Source organism: Pseudorca crassidens, chromosome 1, assembly GCF_039906515.1.
Source record: "Pseudorca crassidens isolate mPseCra1 chromosome 1, mPseCra1.hap1, whole genome shotgun sequence".
Taxonomy (NCBI): domain Eukaryota; kingdom Metazoa; phylum Chordata; class Mammalia; order Artiodactyla; family Delphinidae; genus Pseudorca; species Pseudorca crassidens.
Window position 1 is genome coordinate 114605281 of NC_090296.1, and position 14157 is coordinate 114619437.

General features: G+C 48.0%; 1 protein-coding gene across 1 annotated transcript in view; it reads left to right on the forward strand.

The window, feature by feature from the left end:
* MAP2K1 (mitogen-activated protein kinase kinase 1) overlaps positions 1-14157 on the forward strand; it is a 79221-nt gene that overhangs the window by 50616 nt on the left and 14448 nt on the right. The window lies entirely within an intron of this gene.

The following is a 14157-nucleotide window of genomic DNA, read 5'->3' on the forward strand; positions in this document are numbered from 1 at the left end:
GCAATGCTGATTTTCTAATCCCCACCCCACGCCCTCACACTCATAACTTTGTTAGACTAAGTCTGCTCATCCTTTTTTTTTTTAATATATCAATATATCATGTCTATGTTTTTTTAATTGAAGTATAGTTGATTTACAATGTTAATTTCTGCTACACAGCAAAGTGATTCAGTTATACGTATATATGCATTCTTTTTTTTCATATTCTTTTCCATTATGGTTTATCACAGGATATTGAATGTAGTTCCCTGTGCTATACAGTAGGACTTTGTTGTTTATCCATTCTATATGCTAATCCTTTTTTAAGTATTATGGCACGGAGGCTTGGGAGTCAGCCAGTTAAAGTTGAAATCCTAACTCCCTTACAGATAGGGTGTATAAACTCTCTGAGTTATTTATTCATCTGTAAAATGAGGATAATTCATGCCAAAGAGCGATAATTGCAAATTATATACTTATATAGTCGTGAAAATTAGTCAAAGTCGTTAATGAATGATAGCTAATTGTAATAATGTTACTGTTTAGCTCAAACATCTCTTCTTACAAGAAGCTTTCCCATGAACCAGCCCCTTCCCTAAGTGGATTAAATGTTCTGCCTCTGTATTCCTTTGACACAGTGTCCATCCGTTTCTTGTAAAAAATAATGATCGTTGTTTACTGAGGACCTGGTACGTGCCAAGTGCTGTATTAGGTGCTTTATGCAACTTATCTCACTTATTATTCCAAACAACCTTCTGAAATAGGTGTTTTTCCTGTTTTATAGATGTAGAAACCAAAGCTCAGAGAGTTTATATGTCTCTCTCGCTAGTCTGTGAATTTCTTCAAATCAGGGAACACGTCGAATTCATCTTTGTATCCCTAGTCCCCAACATGATAGCAGACTAGCTCCTCCTGAAAGGTCTGTTAAATGGGTGGGTGTGTGACTGACTTGTGCCAGAACACACAGGAATCAACAGTGAAGCTGGGCTAAGAACCCACGTCTTCTGCTTTTAACCCAGTCATGAATCTAGTCCTGGTTTTTTCTCTACCATGTACCTAGTATGTGCCATGCTCTGCGTTACTGATGGAGGGCTCACTTTATTTTCGTTGCAAAGAGAGGAAGGTTTCAGCTCATTCCTGGAATAACCGGCTTGCTTTCCCCTTCCGCCTGGTGCTGCTGCTCCCACTCTCCCAGGAATTTCTTTTCTGGCTCCACCAGTTATTGCTGTTTGGCATGCAGAGCTGCTTTGTGAGCCAGACGGGTCTCTGGACAGATGTCTTGGTGGCGGGTTCACTCCCTGCCCAGCCGAGAAGGGGGAGTCGCTAGAAGGACTTCTGCTCCAGTGAGCAGTGTGTGTGCAGGCAGCCTTGGCCTGGCCGCTCAGCTTTTCAGCCTCCTGCTGTTTGTGGGTCTTCTCCAGAAAGAATCCTGAAAGAATTCACTGGAAGGCCTGGCCTGGAAATGGTACTCTTACACAACTCGATTCCTTAGCCAGAAGCACAATGAGTGAACGATTCCTGGAAGCTGAGTTAGGGTGAGAATGAGAGAGAGAGACTCTCTGCCTCTGTCTTTAGGCTTTCTCACTGCCAGTAAGTTCCTCCTCTGCTCTAAATATATTCTTTCCTGATGAAATTTAAACTCCGTTTCTTCTCATTCTGTCCTTGAGGAAAAAAGGGGAAGAATAAAGAGGCTTTTTCTCTGCCTCATGTTTTTTAAAATTCTTTACTTGTTGATACTGACTTGGTGGGGATAGCTCAGTGATTATTTCAGTTAGTTTTTGCTGTGTAATAAACCACACCAACACTTAGTAGTTTTAAAACAACAACAGCTTATTACCTTGTACAGTTCTGTGGGATGGCAGGGCCTTCTTCCCCATGTTTTCAGTCATCCTCTGGGAGGCTAAACCCTTGGCTTCTTCCCGTGACGGTTTCAGTAGCAAGTATTGGTAACCCCAATACTCAAGCACCATTTAAGCATGTGCTTGTGTCAGGTTTTTTTGTAATGTCTTATTGGCTAAAGCAAGTCACGTGGCCAAGCCAAGATTCAGAAAGTAGAGGGATGCACTTTATCTCTTGTTGGGAGGAGCTACAAAATATTGTGGCCAGTTTTTTCACTCTGTCACAGTGATAGAAGTTCAGGGGTCTAATGCTGACTGTGCTACTTACTGTGTAACCTTGGGCAAGTAATTTAACTTCTCCAAACCTCAGAAAAGTGGAGAAAATAGAGCCTACTTAAAGGTTGTGAGGATTGAGATAATGCCTGCAAAGCACTTAGAATAGTGCTTGACACATGGTAGACACTTAATGTACGTTAGCTGCTGCTTAGCAGATGAATCAGTAGGTTTTTATGATTGCCAACAACAGAAACCAGCCTAACTTGGTTTAGGCTTCTCAAAACATATTCACTGGAAGGAGCCTGGAAAAGTATAGAGAAGCCTTTGAAAAGCTGAACCCCCAGACTGTGTTGGGATAGGGACCAGGGAGGGCTGCTCTGGTTTGGGTAGCTGGGTCACTCAGGCAGAAAAGCAGCTGCCCGAGTCCACGGCTCCCGCAGGGGTGCTGCTGCTGGGCCAGCGGGCCCTTCTTCGCCTCACTGGGGGGGGCTGCAGGCTGAGTCACCTCCCACAGGGGGCCACTGTGACTGCCCCTAAGCGTACACTCCCACGACAGTCATGCAAGTATCAAGCGACCATCCCTTCCTACTGAGTGTGGGTACGGGTTGGCACATCCGTGGGCAAAGGTGACAGGATTTTAAATTATTAGGTTGAAAGTGATGTCTAGGTGTGCCCTGTTCTAAGTAAGACTAATGTACAAAAGTAACTTTTAGCACAAGTTGCCCTAGGGGCACTTGTTTGCTTTTTCAAAACATTCACTAGAGGATTTTTCAAATCCAGTTTCTCACAGACTCTTCAAGAAGGCAAGCAAATTATATCAGTTTGATTCAAACTTTTTTTTTTTAGGGGGTGGGAATATGTCAGTGATACAAAATTAGGCATACCTGCACTTACAGATTACTTTTTAAGTGAGAAGAAGTACAATAATGGTATTTGGGGGGTGAACAACTGTTTTCAGGTACCGTTTAGGTCCTGTTTTTCCAGCTAGGTCGTAGCCTCTTGAAAGTTTTTCAGTTTCCTTTCTCCAACCAGGTGAGCGTGTCCTGGTGCTAGTGAGCTGCACTGCTGTGAGTGTGCCTGTGGCTGCCTTTCCTATGTTTCTGATGTGTCCATGCTGTAGGGAACCCGGAGATCAGGAGGTTCTCACTCTGGTTCCTGAAGTGCTTGGTCTCTGCCATCGTGGAACAGGACTTCTTGGGCAGGACAAGTAGAGGCAGTATTCCCCGTGTCTGAAGTTGTGGCCAGCTATTCTGGATTTCATCCACGGTGAAGCGGTCCACTGTGATCTGCCTTGGTGTTGTGCGGACATTGTATTCTGTTTCCTCCGGGTGTACGAAGGGCGCAGCCGTCTGTGCGGCTCAGCCTGGTGTGCGTGGCTTATGGGCTGTTGGTCGGGAGGTGGGGATTAGATCTGTGGTCCCTCTGGGAGTGTACGTTTTCTCTGAAATCTCTGGGTGACATTCTGGTGGATAGTCGTGGGTAGGTACACACACATGTTCCTCTGTGTTTACTTGCCCTTCTCGTAGACGTTTCCCCCATCAAAGAAAAGTTAATTCGTATTGTAAAATATTCACTGAATACCTACCAAGTGCAAGGTACTGGGTGAATCACTGCAGAGGGCATAAAGATGGCTCATAAATGACTTGTGTCCTCTGGGGGCTTAGAGTCTAACAGGGGAAAAGAGACATATCTGTAAGTGATTCTAATGCGTGGTGGAGCGCACGCAGCCAGTGTCATTGTTCTGTGCATGAATCGCCATGCTGCCAACGGTCAAATAGAATCTGATGTGATATAATTAGTCAGGATTCTTTGGCTGTGTCAGGCACCTAACTCAAGATTACTTAATCAAAAGAGGGAGTGCATTGGCTTGAGTTACCAGGAGGTCCAAAGGCAGGGATGAATATGGGGTTGAAATGATAGCCTCAGGACTCTGGTCACCTCTTGGCTTTACTCCTCCTTACGTGGGCTTCCTTTTCAGTCAGATTCTCTCCACTGGGGGCAGCACGGACCTCACTAGCCCGATACTTCTAGTCCTTAGTGCTCCGTATCCCAGAGAAAGCTCCTCCCAGCCTCCTCAGCATCTAGGTCAGCGCTTGAATCACTCGTTGGCTCTGCTTGGAGACCCTGCCCGGTCCTGGACCATTTGTTGTGTCCAGGGGACTAGAGTAGTGTGGTGGGCCATCTTGAGTTACGAAACCACCTCTGGGGCAGGATTGATGGGGTCCCTTCATTGGCACCCTAGCAGGAACACTCGCTATTGTGGAGGAGCGTATCCCAAATGAAAAAGAGGAGTTCTATAACTAGACGATGGGAGGAACAGATTCTGAAAGCAAGCAAATTACGGTGAAAAAAGTTGTCCCACTATAGACAATATTAAGCATTGGGTCAGAAAGATAGAAAACTGCTAACGCAGGATCAAAACAATAATTAAGCGTTTAAGGCAGGGGTGGCAAAATGGGCAGCGCACAGCCTGCTGGCTATTTTTGTATGGCCTGCAAGCTAAGATTTGTTTTTCAGAATTTTGTGACACATGATAATTATGTGAAATTCAAATTTTGGTGTCCATCAAGACGTTTTATTGGAACACAGCCAGGCTTATTTTAAGTGTTGTCTGTGGCTGCTTTTGTGCTGTAATGGCAGAGTTGAATAGTTGCTTGTGAAAGAGATTGTGTGGCCCTCAAAGCCTTAAAATATTTGCTCTCTGGTCCTTTTACAGAAGAAGCTTCCTGACCACTGAGTTAAGGGGAAGAAGAATCCCCCAACTGAGAAAGCTTTAGAATTTAAGCACAAAAGTCAGCTGTGAGTTGATTAACCTGAGGTGCTTCATGAAAACGGTGTATGACATGGGTAGGAGAGAGGGTATTTCCCCGATCCTGGAGCTCTGAGAGGGCTTAGCTCCAAAGGTTTCTGTGTAGTCTTTCCACTTACTGTGGCAGGAGGTCAGAGGTCTAGTTCAACCAAAGCTGACCTAAGCGGTTAGGCTATGAGTTAAGGTGTGTATGGGGGGGCTCAGATGCAGCTGTGCTTCATGCCGTGTAAAGCAGTGATTTGCATTGCCAGCCCACCATGCTTCTGTCATTATCAAGATCTTGTTTTGGGACTTCCCTCATGGTCCAGTGGGTAAGACTCCATGCTCCCAATGCAGGGGGCCCGGGTTTGATCCCTGGTCAGGGAACTAGATCCCGCATGCATGCTGCAACTAACAGTTTGCATTGCCGCAACTAACAGTCCTCATGCCCCAACTAAGAAGCCTGCATGTTGCAACTAAGAAGTCCACGTGCCACAATTAAGAGTCCACGTGCCGCCAACTAAAAAAGATTCCCTCGTGCCGCAACTGAAAGATCCCAGGTGCCGCAACTAAGACTCGGTGCAGCCAAAATAAATAAACAAACAAACAAAAAATCTTGTTTTGATTAAGACCCTGAAGAAGCATTACGTGATTTAGATCAATGCAGAGTTCATACAACTTAGCTGGTGAATAATTTCTGCCTTGGAGTTGCTGGCAGATGAAGAGCAGTAAATGCTGAGAACAGTGTTAAATTAAGTCTCAGCTTATTTTTCTCTAACTTCTGTCAGATGAAGCAGTGTGTAATCTCCCTGATCTTTATGCCCAGCACTGAATTAGTGGCCTGGGCTGCAGTGTACCGAGAAAGCTGGCCTGAGGGGACGCCCAGCCAGACTGTGATTGGAGCAAGCTGCGATGGTTCTCTGCAGAGCTAGAGTCGTTTGTACCTTGGGGCCTTCCGGCTCCGAGGACCCTCCAAAAGAGTTCCTAATTGCCCGGGATGAAGAGTTTTGTGAAAACAGGGAGCTCTCAGGTCAGGATGAGATTTAAGCCCTCTGCAGAGACTATGAGAGTGTTTTTGGATCCTAGGCCTGGGGACAGCTGGGAGTCTCCAAGGCACTTCGAGGGACCCCAGCAACAGCCTCCAGAGGAACAGGGTCCTCACAACAGTCAGGATTTCAACCTCTAAAGTCTTCTTCTCCCTTTATTCAGACTTGCCATTGGCGCCGATAGGCAAGATTTGAAGTGGCCCAAGTTTGTTTTTGTTTTGTTGTTTTACAAGCTGTTGGTGGCAGACGCGCATGTAATGAGTTTCTGAGTGGCTGCTTCAGTGACCCTTGCAAGGCACTGTCCTCCCTGCCAGAGCTTTCCTGGCGTCCTGCCAGAGCTTTCCTGGCGTCCTGCCAGCCAGGCTTCCCTGAGGAGAGTCAGGGTGGCCCCTGAGGCTGCGCACAGGGCTCTGTCCTGAGCACAGTCCCTGCCCGTGTGTGGCAGGGGAGTGTCATCTGAGCCTCAACCCATAGGTTGCCCGTGGTGTCCAGCGGGTGGCCTTGGCTACACGTCTGCTTCCTTTGCCCGCCACTCTCATCCCCCAGCCATGTGGTGACAGCCTCAAGGGGGCAGTGAATTTACAGGGAGAACAGATTTGTTTGGACTCTGTCTAGACTGCCCCACCTTACAGATGGAGAGAAACAGAGAGTGGCTGATTGATAGCTGGAATCCAGTATGTGGTCTCTGGTTAGAAATGTGAGTCATGGGACTTCCCTGGTGGCGCAGTGGTTGAGAGTCCGCCTGCCGATGCAGGGGACACGGGTTCGTGTCCCGGTCCGGGAAGATCCCACATGCCGTGGAGCGGCTGGGCCCGTGAGCCATGGCCGCTGAGCCTGCGCTTCCGGAGCCTGTGCTCCGCAACGGGAGAGGCCACAACAGTGAGAGGCCCGCGTACTGCAAAAAAAAAAAAAAATGTGAGTCATGTTCTCTAGAATTACCTCAGTGCTAGACCCACAGCAATGGATTATACCTCCAGACAAGTTTGTTTCTTAGCATCTCAAGTGAGGCAGATGGGACGCTGGAGGAGGGAAAGCGCTTCCTCAGATCCCTTTCGGGAAGCATCGTGGAGGAGGTGGTATTTGGGCTGAGCTCTGAAGCATAGGGAGAAGTTACGCAAGTGACAGTGTCAGTGAAAGGAATTCCAGGTAGAGGGAAACACATGAGTCATGATGACACACAGGCAGGGAAACATAGATATATGTCCTTGCAGGAAATAGCAGGTCGTTCGGGGTGTTTAGAACAAAGGTTTCCTGGTGGTAATTGGTGGGAGTTAAGTGAGAATTAGTTGAAGCGATTGAGGAGGGTCTTCCCCGCCATGCGCAGGGACTGGATTTTAGCCTGGACAGTGGGGAGCTGAGGGGCACTCCTGCACAGGGAAGGGAGGCGGGAGGCAAGCTGTCCTTGGAGGAGGAGGCCTCTGGCTGCTGCAGCTAAGGTGAGGCGAGAGGGGAGAGAGGTCAGTTAGGTGGCTATTGACATGGTTCCGGAAGAAAGAACGTGGGTCTGAGTCAGGGTTAGTCACCGAGTGGAGGGTGAAGAGGACACAGGTTGGGAGAGATTATCCTGCAAAGCCTCTGAGAGCAGAGGCCAGGTGCTGGTATGGACGGATGGGGAAGGCAAGGGAAGGAAGCCACAAGGTTTGCCCCATGGCCCTCCCCAAGGCGGGTGGTGGAAGGGACCCAAGGCCTAAGGCTGTGCCTCTTCGCTCTAGGAAAGACCTGCTACCCTAGGCTGAGAGGTGATCCCGGCAGAGCTGTGTCCTGTTCCTTCTCACATCACAAAGCCTCATTTCTAAGGGAAACTCGGGTCTGGGGGTACTGCCACTCTCCCCAGTTACAGATAACTTCCTGAGGAGGACTGTGGGCCCAGGAGAGCCGGTTTGACTTGGAAGTCTGGTGACCTGGTGACCAAAGAAGGGGCAGATTTTGTTAACCACTGCCCTAGCAAGGCAGAGCCCAGCTCACCATGCCCAACGCTACAGAGTGACAACATAGTCTATTGGAGCGTCTCAGCTTGAGGGTGGGAACCAGCATTAGGCTTAACAGCACCGAGTTAATTAGAAACAAACATGGTGGGATTTGCTTTTTCCATTTGGAAACAACATGTTTCAAAATTTATTGTTGGAGGTGCCTGCCGCCTTGTGAAGTGTGCGCGGTGCTGTCATTGTCTGGTAGTGGCAGGCAGTGAGTCCTCAGAAAGCTGCTACCCGCCAAGTGGCCTCAGAGCCACTACTTCCCTTTCCCTTTAGCGTCCTGGCTGCGGACAGAACCTCATGGAAGGTTCCCTCAGGCTCGGCCATTGGCTCCCTGAGTGATCCTGTCGGAGTCCCTCATCACTTCTGATCCTTACCTTCATTCATTTAGTGGTAATCTTGCTTCCTTCTCGATCTCCTGGAACTGTCCTCAGGACCAGATGAAGAGGAAACTCGTGGACCATGTGTGTGTAACAGAGTCAAGTTTGTGGCATTTAAAAGCACATTGAGGGGCTTCCCTGGTGGTGCAGTGGTTGAGAGTCTGCCTGCCGATGCAGGGCACACGGGTTCGTGCCCCGGTCCGGGAAGATCCCACATGCCGCGGCGCGGCTGGGCCCGTGAGCCATGGCCGCTGAGCCTGTGCTCCGCAACGGGAGAGGCCACAACAGTGAGAGGCCCGCGTACCACAAAAACAAACAAACAAACAAACAAAATTTATGAATGAATTGACATAAGGTCTGGAATTTGCCTTAAAATATTTGTTCCCTCCCACCCCACGAAGGAAAAACTGAGGGTTTTGATTGAAGCAAGACTGGCAATGCGTAGATAATTGTTGAAGCTGATGTTGGGTACATGGTTACACTCTCTCTACTTTTGTGAATGTTTGGATTTTTTAAGAGGAAAAAATGTGACTAAAAGAAGGTGGCAAACCTACTGACATGATAAGTGACATACATGGTAAGAGCTCCAGGGAGAAGGGAGCCTTGTGGGTGCAGAGGGGTCAGGCGAGGCTTCCCGGAGGAGGTGGAAGCCTTTGGGTGAGGATTCTTTGTTAAAAGTAACAGAAACCAACTTGAGTCAGTGTAAACAAAACAGAGGACTTCCTTATAAGGATCTGGGGGCCCGTGGGCAGCCCAAGGGCCAGATGTTGCCAGTGCTCAGGAAGGGACGGGGCAGGGATGGAAGACCACTGGGATCCCAGGCCACCTGTCTCTGTGTTGGGCCGCCTTGTCTTCCATGCTCTGAAGCTTGGCTTTCTCTGCTTTGTCCAGGGGCAGGAGGAAGGGCTCCCACCCCCACCGCAGCTCCCAGCAAGCATCACGTCCATCCCAGACACAGCCCAGGCCCAAGTCCCTGAGTATTCTAGCAAAACGTACCTGGAGCAAATAGTTGGTGGAGCTCCCTCCTGTAGGTGAAGGGAGGTAATGAAGGGGTTACTTTTGAGGTAACCCTTTCTCCCCCCTCCCCTCCAACAAACAAAAAAGACTAGAAGGATGGTAGAATAAATATGAATACAGAAGGCATCTGGATTAGAGACTAGCAAGAGGGAATGATTCAGAGACTATTGGGGAACAGCATGGATCCTCTTGGCACTGACGGGGTGGGGTGGGGGCTTGGGGAGGGCCCACATAGGTAGGAACCCCACCCAGCAGGACCTGATTCTCTCTGTTGCTTGTGTTTTTTCTCAAACAAATGTTAGCTCTTATTTTTCCCCCAAGCTTCAGAGACATTGAACTCTACATGCTGTGTATCTCATATGTAGTTCCTCTTATTTACTGAGCCCTTAGTACCTACCATCAAGTAGGAATTACTGTTCCCACCTGACAGCCAAGGAAACAGGCTTCAGGAGGCTCTGTAATTTGGCCTCCTGCAGGGTCACACAGCTCGTGCTGGTAGAGCTAGGTTTCAAATCCAGATCTGCCTAACCGCAGAGTTGGTGCTACCATTTCCACACCACACTGTGTACCTACTTAATGTAATTTTTGATGCCAGTTGATGGTAAGAATCAGTGGATGTTAGGGTTCTTGGTTGTTGGTGAACACGAATTAGCTCAAACAATAAAAGGGGTTTTTTGTTTTTGTTTTTTGGCTTAGCTCACCAAACCTCAGGAAGAATAAGAATGCAGCCTGGCCTTAGGGAAAACTGGGTCCAAGCACTCAAATGCCATTAGCTGCTATACTTCAATTATGGTGTGCCGTCAGTTCTCTATACCTGCATCCTTGGATTCAACCAACCTGCAGATCGAAAATATTTGGGAAAAAATAATTCCAGAAAGTTCCAAAAGGCAAAACTTCATTTACATAGCATTTACTTTGTATTTATAACTATTTACATTGTATTGGGTATTGTAAGTAATCTAGAGATGATTTAAAGCATTCAAGAGGACGTGCATAGGTTATGTGCAAATACTGCATCATTTTATATAAGGAATTTGAGCATCTGCAGATTTCGGCATCCCCGGGGGTGGGCAGGGGTGGGGGGTGGGGGGGAATGTCCTGAAACCTGCTAATTCTCTCTCATTTGTTTCTCTCTGATGTTGGCTTTATTCTCTCAGGCCAGCCGTCTCTACCACATGGGAACCACTGCCTCTGGCTTTAGTCTCATTATCAGGGAGGCAAGATCTTTTCCCAGCTTCTGTTAGAAAATCCTAAGGAAGGGCTCTAATTGGACTAATACTGGTCACATACCCAGACCCGCCAGATCACCATGCCAGGGGATGGGGGAATTGGGAGTGGCCCAGCCTGCGTCAGGGGACAGGGTTCCGATTGTCACGCTCCACCTGGAGCAGCTGGTTGGAGTCAGGGAGGAGCACTTCTCCCAGTTAGTGTATGTGGTGGGGAGGGTCCTTCTCAGTAGGTTACACAGGATGTTCCCGCTCCACTTAGCTTACATTTGTCCTTACCTGGCAAGAGCGAATGACTTCCTAGGCATTTCCTTTAGGGCCTGTCTCAAGCTAAGCTAGGAACGACTGGTGAGTGACCTTGACTTCACGGGTGAATCATGCTGACCCTGACCCAGGCACAAATGGCAATGCCTTACTTTGGTGCAGCTTGGCTCACCATAACTATGGTGATATTATTAGAAATTCTCTCCCACTTTTCCATTTAAAAATGAACAGATCTCTGACCTACCTCTACCGTTCCTTTTTCCATCTTTTTTTAAAATTTCCTCTCCTCCTGCTGAGCAAAATTAGCTTTCAGCAGGTCAAAGCAGGTTTTTAGCTAATTTCTCTTTCTTGAAGTACAGATGACAAGCATCCAAGTTAGCCAGTGTTGTTTTTCTGCCCACAGGTGGTTGATTGGCTTTGTGATAGACTGAATATCTGCTTGTCTCCTGAAGTCGCCCGCATAGTCTAGAAGGGGAAGTGTACTGCTCTAAGGCATGTTCTTTTAATGGGAAGGTTACTCTGTGGTCTTTGGCAAGTGGCTTCTACTTGAGCCTTAATTTCCATATCTATAATATAGGGCTGCTCTGCCATGCATTAGTATGGGTTCATTAGAAATGAGAGATCAGGGAATCCAGGATCCATAAACTCTTGCCTTTACTGCCCCCTTTTCCCTTTTCTTTTTCTTTTTTTTTTTTTGCGGTAAGCGGGCCTCTCACCGCTGCAGCCCCTCCCGTTGCAGAGCGCAGGCCCAGGGGCCACGGCCCACGGGTCCAGCCGCTCCGCGGCACGTGGGATCCTCCCGGACCGGGGCATGAACCTGTGTCCCCTGCATCGGCAGGCAGACTCCCAACCACTGTGCCACCAGGGAAGCCCTCCTTTTCTTTTTCTCTCTCCCTTCTCTCCCTCTCCCTTTATTGTAACCCCTATACCTTTTGCTGTAGCTGTTGTTACTACCTGATTTCAAATTTGTGCTGATGAAAACCAAATCCTGAACTCTTGCAACATCATCTCTTGTTTAATGGTCAGCATTTGTGTGCCTTTTGGGTCAGGGATGAGCACTGCATTTGCAGACAGGGGTGCACAAAGGTAGAAAATGAAAGCATTTCAAAACTAATGAATCAGGGACTTCCCTGGTGGCACAGTGGTTAAGAATCCGCCTGCCAATGCAGGGGACACGGGTTCGATCCCTGGTCCGGGAAGATCCCACATGTCTCGGAGCAGCTAAGCCTGTGCACCACAACTACTGAGCCTGTGCTCTAGAGCCCGTGAGTCACAACTACTGAGCCCACATGCCACAACTACTGAAGCCTGTGCACCCTAGAGCCCACGCACCGCAACAAGAGAAGCCACCGCAATGAGAAGCCCACGCACCGCAACACAGACCAGCCCCCACTCGCCACAACTAGAGAAAGCCCACACGCAGCAACAAAGACCCAACGCAGCCAAAAATAAAAAGTTAAAAAGAAAGAACAAAAAAAACCTACTGAATCTTGGGAGGGAAGCAGAAATTGAAATGCAGTTGCTGGACGTGGTTGCAAAACTCTTGAAAGTGGAGAGATAAAAATAGCTGCTTGTTAGGACCTGGCACACGTGCTCCGAAGGCTCACTGTTTGAACTCACTTGTTAATCAGGAGGTGGGAAACAGCCTCTAGTTCCTGCTGTCAGCACGTCTCTTGCAGTTAAACTTGTCAAGGAGGAGGATAATGAGCTGGAGCTGAGAAGGAAGCGCTTTGCTCACTAAACTGGAGCTCAGAATTATTTTCTCTCACAACCAGATTTTAAGGATTTCAGCCTACCCCACGTCAGCTCCTATTCCCAGATAAAGCTTGTTTCATTGGTAATGTGAGTGACCCCCCCGCCTGCTTCCCAGCCACAACTTTTTAAAAAATTGAGATACAGTTGACATATAACGTTGTCATAGTTTCAGATATAGAACATAATGGTTTGATATACGTGTATATTGTGAAGTGATTGGCCACAAGAAGTCTAGTTAACATCCATCACCTTACATAGTTACAATTTTTTCCTTGTGATGAGAACCTTTAAGATCTACTCTCTTAGCAACTTTCAAGTATACAACACAGTATTGTTAACTGTAGTCACCGTGCTGTGCATTGCGTCTCTGGGGCTTATTCATCTTATAACTGGAGGTTTGTGCCTTCTGACCACCTTCACCCACAACTTAGTAATGGCTTTTCTGAAACTTCGGAGTACAACCCACTGTGGTTTGCCATTTGCTCTGTTGTTTAGACCCAGATTAGCTAGCCTCTGGATAAACAATCTATGGCTTCTACTCTGGCCTCTGCCATTACCTTACTTTGTGACTTTGACAGATAACTCCCAGACTCTGGGCCTCAGTGTTTCTCGTCTGTGCACAGGGGTTAATAATGCTTACTTCACACCATTGTTGTGAGGATTAAAGAAGACAATATATTTAAAAGGCCTGGCATAGTAGGTGCTCAGTGAACCAGAGCTGTTGTGGTGTGTTCCGAGGTTGGCTGGCTTCTAATTTGTTGAGTTCTGTCTCCCCTGGTGGTGGCAGCCTGGACAGGGGCAGGGACCTGTCCTTTTTACTCATAGCTCAGTGCAGGCACTTTACTAGTGTTTATAGAATAAACAGGTGACCCTGCTGAGTTCTTTAATCCAAAGAGGAGTAGAAAATGCTTAGAAGTCGGGGCTTCCCTGGTGGCTCAGTGGTTAAGAATCCGCCTGCCAGTGCAGAGGACATGGGTTCGAGCCCTGGTCCGGGAAGATCCCACATGCCGCGGAGCAACTAAGCCCGTGTGCCACTACTGAGCCTGCGCTCTGGAGCCCGTGAGCCACAACTACTGAAGCCCACGCGCCTGGAGCCCGTGCTCCGCAACAAGAGAAGCCACCGCAATGAGAAGCCCGTGCACCGCGACAAAGAGCAGTCCCCGCTCGCCCCAACTAGAGAAAGCCCACGCGCAGCAACAAAGACCCAACGCAGCCAAAAATAAATAAATAAATAAATTTAAAAAAGAAAGAAAATGCTCAGACGTCAAGTTAATATCATGTGCTCATGGGGGAAATATCAGGAGGCTTTGAATAGTGGTTATTTCTGGTGTAGAAAATATCAGAGAAGAAAATACTTTCTTCCACTTAGTTTTTTCATAACACCTCCTTAATCATTTTTGAAGAAGGAGGGTTTATCCGTCTTCGTTGCTGCAGAGCCGGGGCAGGATCTGGGTCTCAGACCTTAGCATCTTGTAGGTTTCCTAGGGAAGCTTGTCAGCCTGGGAGCTCAGAGAGCGGTGGGTGCTTGCTGCGGAATACAGAGTGTCCCACCACACGCTGGGGCTCCTCCCAGCCTCACTCTCCTAGTATTGGAGGGTCAGAAAGAGGACCCAAG